Source organism: Porites lutea, chromosome 12 (genome assembly GCF_958299795.1).
Source record: "Porites lutea chromosome 12, jaPorLute2.1, whole genome shotgun sequence".
NCBI lineage: Eukaryota > Metazoa > Cnidaria > Anthozoa > Scleractinia > Poritidae > Porites > Porites lutea.
In genome coordinates this window covers 4049232-4055868 of record NC_133212.1, presented here as the reverse complement: position 1 = coordinate 4055868, position 6637 = coordinate 4049232, and positions in this window count along the sequence as shown.

Sequence of the window (6637 nt, the reverse complement as noted above, 5' to 3'; positions counted from 1 at the left end):
TTTCTATCCACAATATTAAAAAAACAATCTTTTGTGGCTTCATTTTCACAAAAAAATACACATGGTAAAAAGCTCGAGTTTTTTACAAAAACCGTGGAGTAACCCTTTGAAAACTTTCGATTTTTTGGACTTTTGGAAACTTCACTTTTCTGGTCGAAAAAGCATTCTTGTGTCTCCAGGATATTATGAGACACACTATTCTAGCTAAATTTGCCCAAAAGACGTACATGTTAAAAAGTTCGACTTTTTCGCACAAATTATAGACTAACCCCTTTGGAAAAATGTCAATTTTTCGACTTTTTGAACGTCTTGTTTTTATAGCTTAGAAAGGCATTTTTTCAATCTAGAATATCCTAAAAGACATTTTCCTGGACTATATTGCCTAAAAAAAAAATGGAAAAATGACCATTTTTAGACCAAAACCATGGGTTAACCCCTTTGGAAAAATGTCAATTTTTCGACTTTTTGAACTTCTTGTTTTTATAGCCTTGAAAGGCGTTTTATCGTTCTAGAATATCGTAAGCGACGTTTTTCTGGCTGATATCGCCTGAAAAAAAAAAGTTTGAAAAATGGCCATTTTTGGAGCAAAACCATGGGTTAACCCCTTTGGAAAAATGTCAATTTTTCGACTTTTTGAACTTTTTTTTTTTATAGCCTAGAAAGGCGTTTTTTAGTTCTAGAATATCGTAAAAGACATTTTCCTGGACTATATAGCCTTAAAAAAAAGTTTTAAAAATGGCCATTTTTCGACCAAAACCATGGGTTAACCCCTGTTAAAGAATGTCAGTTTTTCGACTGTTTAAATTTCTTGTTTTTATAGCCTAGAAAGGCGTGTTTTCGTTCTGAAGTATCCTAAAAGACATTTTCTTGGACTATATTGCCTAAGATAAAAAAGTTGGAAAAATGGCCATTTTTGGAGCAAAGCCATGGGCAAACCCCTTTGGAAAAATATCAATTTTTCGACTTTTTGAAGATCTTGTTTTTATAGCCTTGAAAGGCGTTTTTTCGTTCTAGAATATCGTAAAAGATGTTTTCCTAGCTGATATTCCCTAAAAAGAAAAGTTGGAAAAATGGTCATTTTTGGACAAAAACCATGGGTCCCTTTTCCCCTTTGGAAAAATGTCAATTTTTCGACTTTTTTAATTTCTTGTTTTTATAGCCTAGAGAGGCGTTTTTTCGTTCTAGAATATCGTAAAAGACTTTTTCTTGTCCGATATTGACTTTAAAAAAAGTTGTAAAAATGGCCATTTTTGGAGCAAAGCCATGGGTTAACCCCTTTGGAAAAATATCAATTTTTCGACTTTTTGAACATCTTGTTTTTATAGCCTGGAAAGGCGTTTCTTCGTTCTACAATATCGTAAAAGATGTTTTCCTGGACTATATTGCCTAAAATAAAAAAGTTTGAAAAATGGCCAATTTTGCACCAAAACCATGGGTTAACCCCTTTGGAAAAATGTCAATTTTTCGAGTTTTCGAATTTCTTTTTTTTATAGCCTTGAAAGGCGTTTTTACGTTCCAGAATATCGTAAAAGAAGTTTTTCTGGATGATATTGCGTAAAAAGAAAAGTTGGAAAAATGGTCATTTTTTGACCAAAAGCATGGGTTAACACCTTTGGAAAAATGTCAATTTTTCGACTTTTTGAATTTCTTTTTTTATAGGCTAGAAAGGCGTTTTTTCGTTCTAGAATATCGTAAAATATGTTTTTCTGGCCGATATTGCGTAAAAAGAAACGTTGGAAAAATGATCATTTTTTGACCAAAATCATGGGTTAACACCTTTGGAAAAATGTCAATTTTTCGACTTTTGAAATTTCTCTTTTTTATAGCCTGAAAAAGCGTTTTTTCGTTCTAGAATATCGTAAAAGACGTTTTCCTGGCTGATATTGCTTAAAAAAGAAAGTTGCAAAAATGGCCTTTTTTGAGCAAAACCATGGGTTAACCTCTTTGGAAAAATGTCAATTTTTCGACTTTTTTGAACTTCTTGTTTTTATAGCCTAGAGAGGCGTTTTTTCGTTCTAGAATAAACTAAAAGACGTTTTCCTGGAAGATATTGCCTAAAAAAAAAGTTGGAAAAATGGCCATTTTTGGAGCAAAACTATGGGTTAACCCCTTTGGAAAAATGTCAATTTTTTCGACTTTTTGAACTTCTTGTTTTTATATCCTAGAAAGGCGTTTTTTCGTTCTAGAATATCGTAAAAGACGTTTTTCTGGCCGAAATTGCTTAAAAAAAAAAGATGGAAAAATGGTCATTTTTGGACCAAAACCATGGGTTAACCTCTTTGGAAAAATGCAGGAGCCCATCAAATGGAGCCTCCATCTCCCATACATGCCCTTGGAGTCAACCCTTTCCCGAGTAGATTTATAATTAGAACGGTTCCCAGGGGAGACTTCGCGCGCCGACGGTGGGAAGAACCAATCACAACAACGAAATGACACTGCTATTGTACTTCATCGAACAGCAGGAAATTCGGTGTTGACAGGTCAACACAATCATAAGCTAGTGAAACGTGACTTTAGCGTTTCCATCTCTCAAAGATTTTCTTTCTTTTCTTTCTAGTGGGTAGATTATACTGTGGAGAGTTTTACACTCTGACAATGTTAATCTTCATTTCGGTTGCTTGTCTCACAGTTAGAGGCCATGAAGCTGGTCTGTTACATGCATAATGATTAACTACTACCTGCAGTCTGTAGTTCTGACAGGATTCGTTTTCTTTAGTCAATTTTTTTGAGCGTTAAGGTTCTTATTTCGGCTAAATGACTGAAATGACTCAATATTAATCAAATTTCTAGTTTTTCAAGCCTCTTTTTTTCCCGAAATACGTTTATCTAAAAAAATACTTGTAGTCCTTGTGGTTGTTTTGTTCGTCAGCTAGTGTGATGATTCCCTGCTATGTTTGGTAACGCCGGGCCCAGCCATTGTTTTCTCGCAAAAAAGTGATCCACAGATGCGAATTCGGAGGAAAGAATTAAGCCTAAACTTCTGCATTAACTGTTGAGAATTGTCCTGTTAGTCAGTCATAATTCTTTTGGCGCAGATACAATCCATTTTGTTTTTCTTGAGATAAGTGGGTCTTTGGACTGGAGCGCGATGTCACAAATTCCTCCGTTAGCAATTATTCAAGGTCGAGCAACTGTTGTCTTCTGTTCAACTTTTCAAGTGCCAGTCAGGTATCAGGCAACTCTCATGGTGATACAAGTCAGTTGTGAAGGAAGACTGCAATTTCTCAAATTTCGAAACTGAAGCATCCCTCGTTAGTTGCTACTTAGGTCATCGCTTTTGCATGCGGTGCTTAACTGGCGAAATCCACTCCACGGTGATGACAAAAATCAAATGATCCTGGCACTTTTTCGGCGCTGATCAACGAAAAGTTCCAAATCGTCCACAGAACGCTTAATCATCGGCTCTTTTCAAGGTGCATGCTTAAATGTGGGATGTAAAGCGGCAAAAAAAAAAAAACACTCGCAAAGATAACCTTTCCGTGACCCTCGCCTCAGTTCGCTGTCTTTGTCCCATCGCTTCATGCTCAGTCTCAGTCGGGTAATTCATTAACTTTTATTTCATGATACCCAGATCCCAGCAGCTGTAAAATTGTAAAAATGGACGTATAGTAAAAAAGGAAAACGGTCGAAGGACGGGCTTATGAGTTCGACTTCATCCAACTTCATTTTTTTCACGGTGACATACGAGACTCACGGAAATATGACACTTTTCGCGGGAAACAAGCCGTTCTATTTATAAATCTACTCGGGAAAGAGTTGACTCAAGAAATTAATGGAGATGGAGGCTCCATTTGATGGGCTCCTGAAAAATGTCAATTTTTCTACTTTCTAAATTTCTCGTTTTTATAGCCTGGAAAGGCGTTTTTTCGTTCTGGAATATGGTAAATGACATTTCCGTGGACTATATTGCCTAAAATAAACAAGTTGGAAAAATGGCCATTTTTGGACCAAAACCATGGGTTAACCCCTTTGGAAAAATGTCAATTTTTCGACTTTTTGAACTTCTTGTTTTTATAGCCTAGAGAGGCGTTTTTTCGGTCTAGAATATCGTAAACGACGTCTTCCTGGCTGATATTGCCTAAAATAGGTTGTAAAAATGGCCAATTTTGGACCAAAACCGTGGGTTAACGCCTTTGGAAAAATAGCAATTTTTCGACTTTTTGAATTTCTCCTTTTTATAGCCTAGAAAGGCGTTTTTTCGTTCTGAAATATCGTAAAAGACATTTTCCTGGACTATATGCCTAAAAAAAAAAAGTTAGAAAAAAGGGCCAATTTTGGACCAAAACCATGGGTTAACCCCTTTTCGAAAAATGTCAAGTTTCAAATTTTTATATTTCTCGTTTTTATAACCTGGAAAAGGGTTTTTTCGTTCTGGAATATCGTAAAAGACATTTTTCTGGACTATATTGCCTAAAAAAAAAAAGTTGGAAAAATGGCCATTTTTGGACCAAAACCATGGGTTAACCCCTTTGGAAAAATGTCAATTTTTCCACTTTTTAAACTTCCTGTTTTTATAGCCTAGAGAGGCGTTTTTTCGATCTACAATAACGTAAATGACGTTTTTCTGGCCCATATTGTCTAAAAAGAAAAGTTGGAAAATGGTCATTTTTAAACCAAAACCATGGGTAACCCCTTTGGAAAAATGTCAATTTTTCGACTTTTTAAATTTCTTGTTTTTATAGCCTAGAAAGGTGTTTTTTCGTTCTGGAATATGGTAAAAGACATTTTCCTGGACTATATTGCCTTAAATAAAAAAGTTGGAAAAATGGCCATTTTTGGAGCAAAACCATAAGTTAACCCTTTGGAAAAATGTGAATTTTTCGACTTTTTGAACTTCTGGTTTTTATAGCCTAGAGAGGCGTTTTTTTCGTTCTTGAATATCGTAAGTGACGTTTTTCTGGCCGATATTGCCTTAAAAGAAAAGTTGGAAAAATGGTCATTTTTGGAGCAAAACCATGGGTTAACCACTTTGGAAAAATGGCAATTTTTCTACTTTTTAAATTTCTCGTTTTTATAGCCTGGAAAGGCGTTTTTTCGTTTTGGAATATCGTAAATGACATTTTCGTGGACTATATTGCCTAAAAATAAAAGTTGAAAAAATGGCCATTTTTGGACCAAAACCATGGGTTAACCCCTCTGGAAAAATGTCAATTTTTCGACTCCTGGAATTTCTCCCTTTTATAGCCTAGAAAGGCGTTTTTTCGATCTGAAATGTCGTAAAAGACATTTTGCTGGACTATATTGCCTAAAAAAGAAAAGTTGGAAAAATTGCCAGTTTTGGAGCAAAACCATGGGTTAACCCCTTAGGAAAAGTGTCAATTTTTTCGACTTTTTGAACTTCTTGTGTTTATATCCTATAAAGGCGTTTTTTGGTTCTAGAATATCGTAAAAGACGTTTTTCTGGCGAAATTGCCTAAAAAAAAAAAGTTGGAAAAGTGGCCATTTTTGGACCAAACCATGAGTTAACCCCTTTGGAAAAATGTGAATTTTCGACTTTTTGAACTTCTTGTTTTTATAGCCTAGAAAGGCGTTTTTTCGTTCTAGAATATCGTAAAAGAAGTTTTTCTGGACTATATTGCCTAAAAAAAAAAAGTTGGAAAATTGGCCATTTTTGGACCAAAACCATGGGTTAACCCCTTTGGAAAAATGTGAATTTTTCGACTTTTTGAACTTCTTGTTTTTATAGCCTAGAAAGGCGTTTTTTCGTTCTAGAATATCGTAAAAGAAGTTTTTCTGGACTATATTGCCTAAAAAAAAAAAAGTTGGAAAATTGGCCATTTTTGGACCAAAACCATGGGTTAACCCCTTTGGAAAAATGTGAATTTTTCGACTTTTTGAACTTCTTGTTTTTATAGCCTAGAGAGGCGTTTTTTCGGTCTAGAATATCGTAAACGACGTCTTCCTGGCTGATATTGCCTAAAATAGGTTGTAAAAATGGCCAATTTTGGACCAAAACCGTGGGTTAACACCTTTGGAAAAATAGCAATTTTTCGACTTTTTGAATTTCTCCTTTTTATAGCCTAGAAAGGCGTTTTTTCGTTCTGAAATATCGTAAAAGACATTTTGCTGGAGTATATTGCCTAAAAAAAAAAAGTTGGAAAAATGGCCAATTTTGGACCAAAACCATGGGTTAACCCCTTTGGAAAAATGTCAATTTTTCGACTTTTGAACTTCTTGTTTTTATAGCCTAGAAAGGCGTTTTTGCGTTCAAGAATATCGTAAAAGACGTTTTTCTTTCCGATATTGCCTAAAAAAAAAAAGTCCGAAAAATTGCCATTTTTGGAGCAAAACCATGGGTTAACCCCTTCAGAAAAATGTCAATTTTTCGACTTTTTAAATTTCTCCTTTTTATACCCTGGAAAGGCGTTTTTTCGTTCTGGAATATCGTAAATGACATTTTCGTGGCCTATATTACCTAAAATAAACAAGTTGGAAAAATGGCTATTTTTGGACCAAAACCATGGGTTAACCCGTTTGGAAAAATGTCAATTTTTCGACTTTTTGAACTTCTTGTTTTTATAGCCTAGAAAGGCGTTTTTTCGTTCTAGAATATCGTAAAAGACGTTTTCCTGGCTCATATTGCCTAGTAAAAAAAGTTGGAAAAATGGTCATTTTTGGACCAAAACCATGGGTTAAC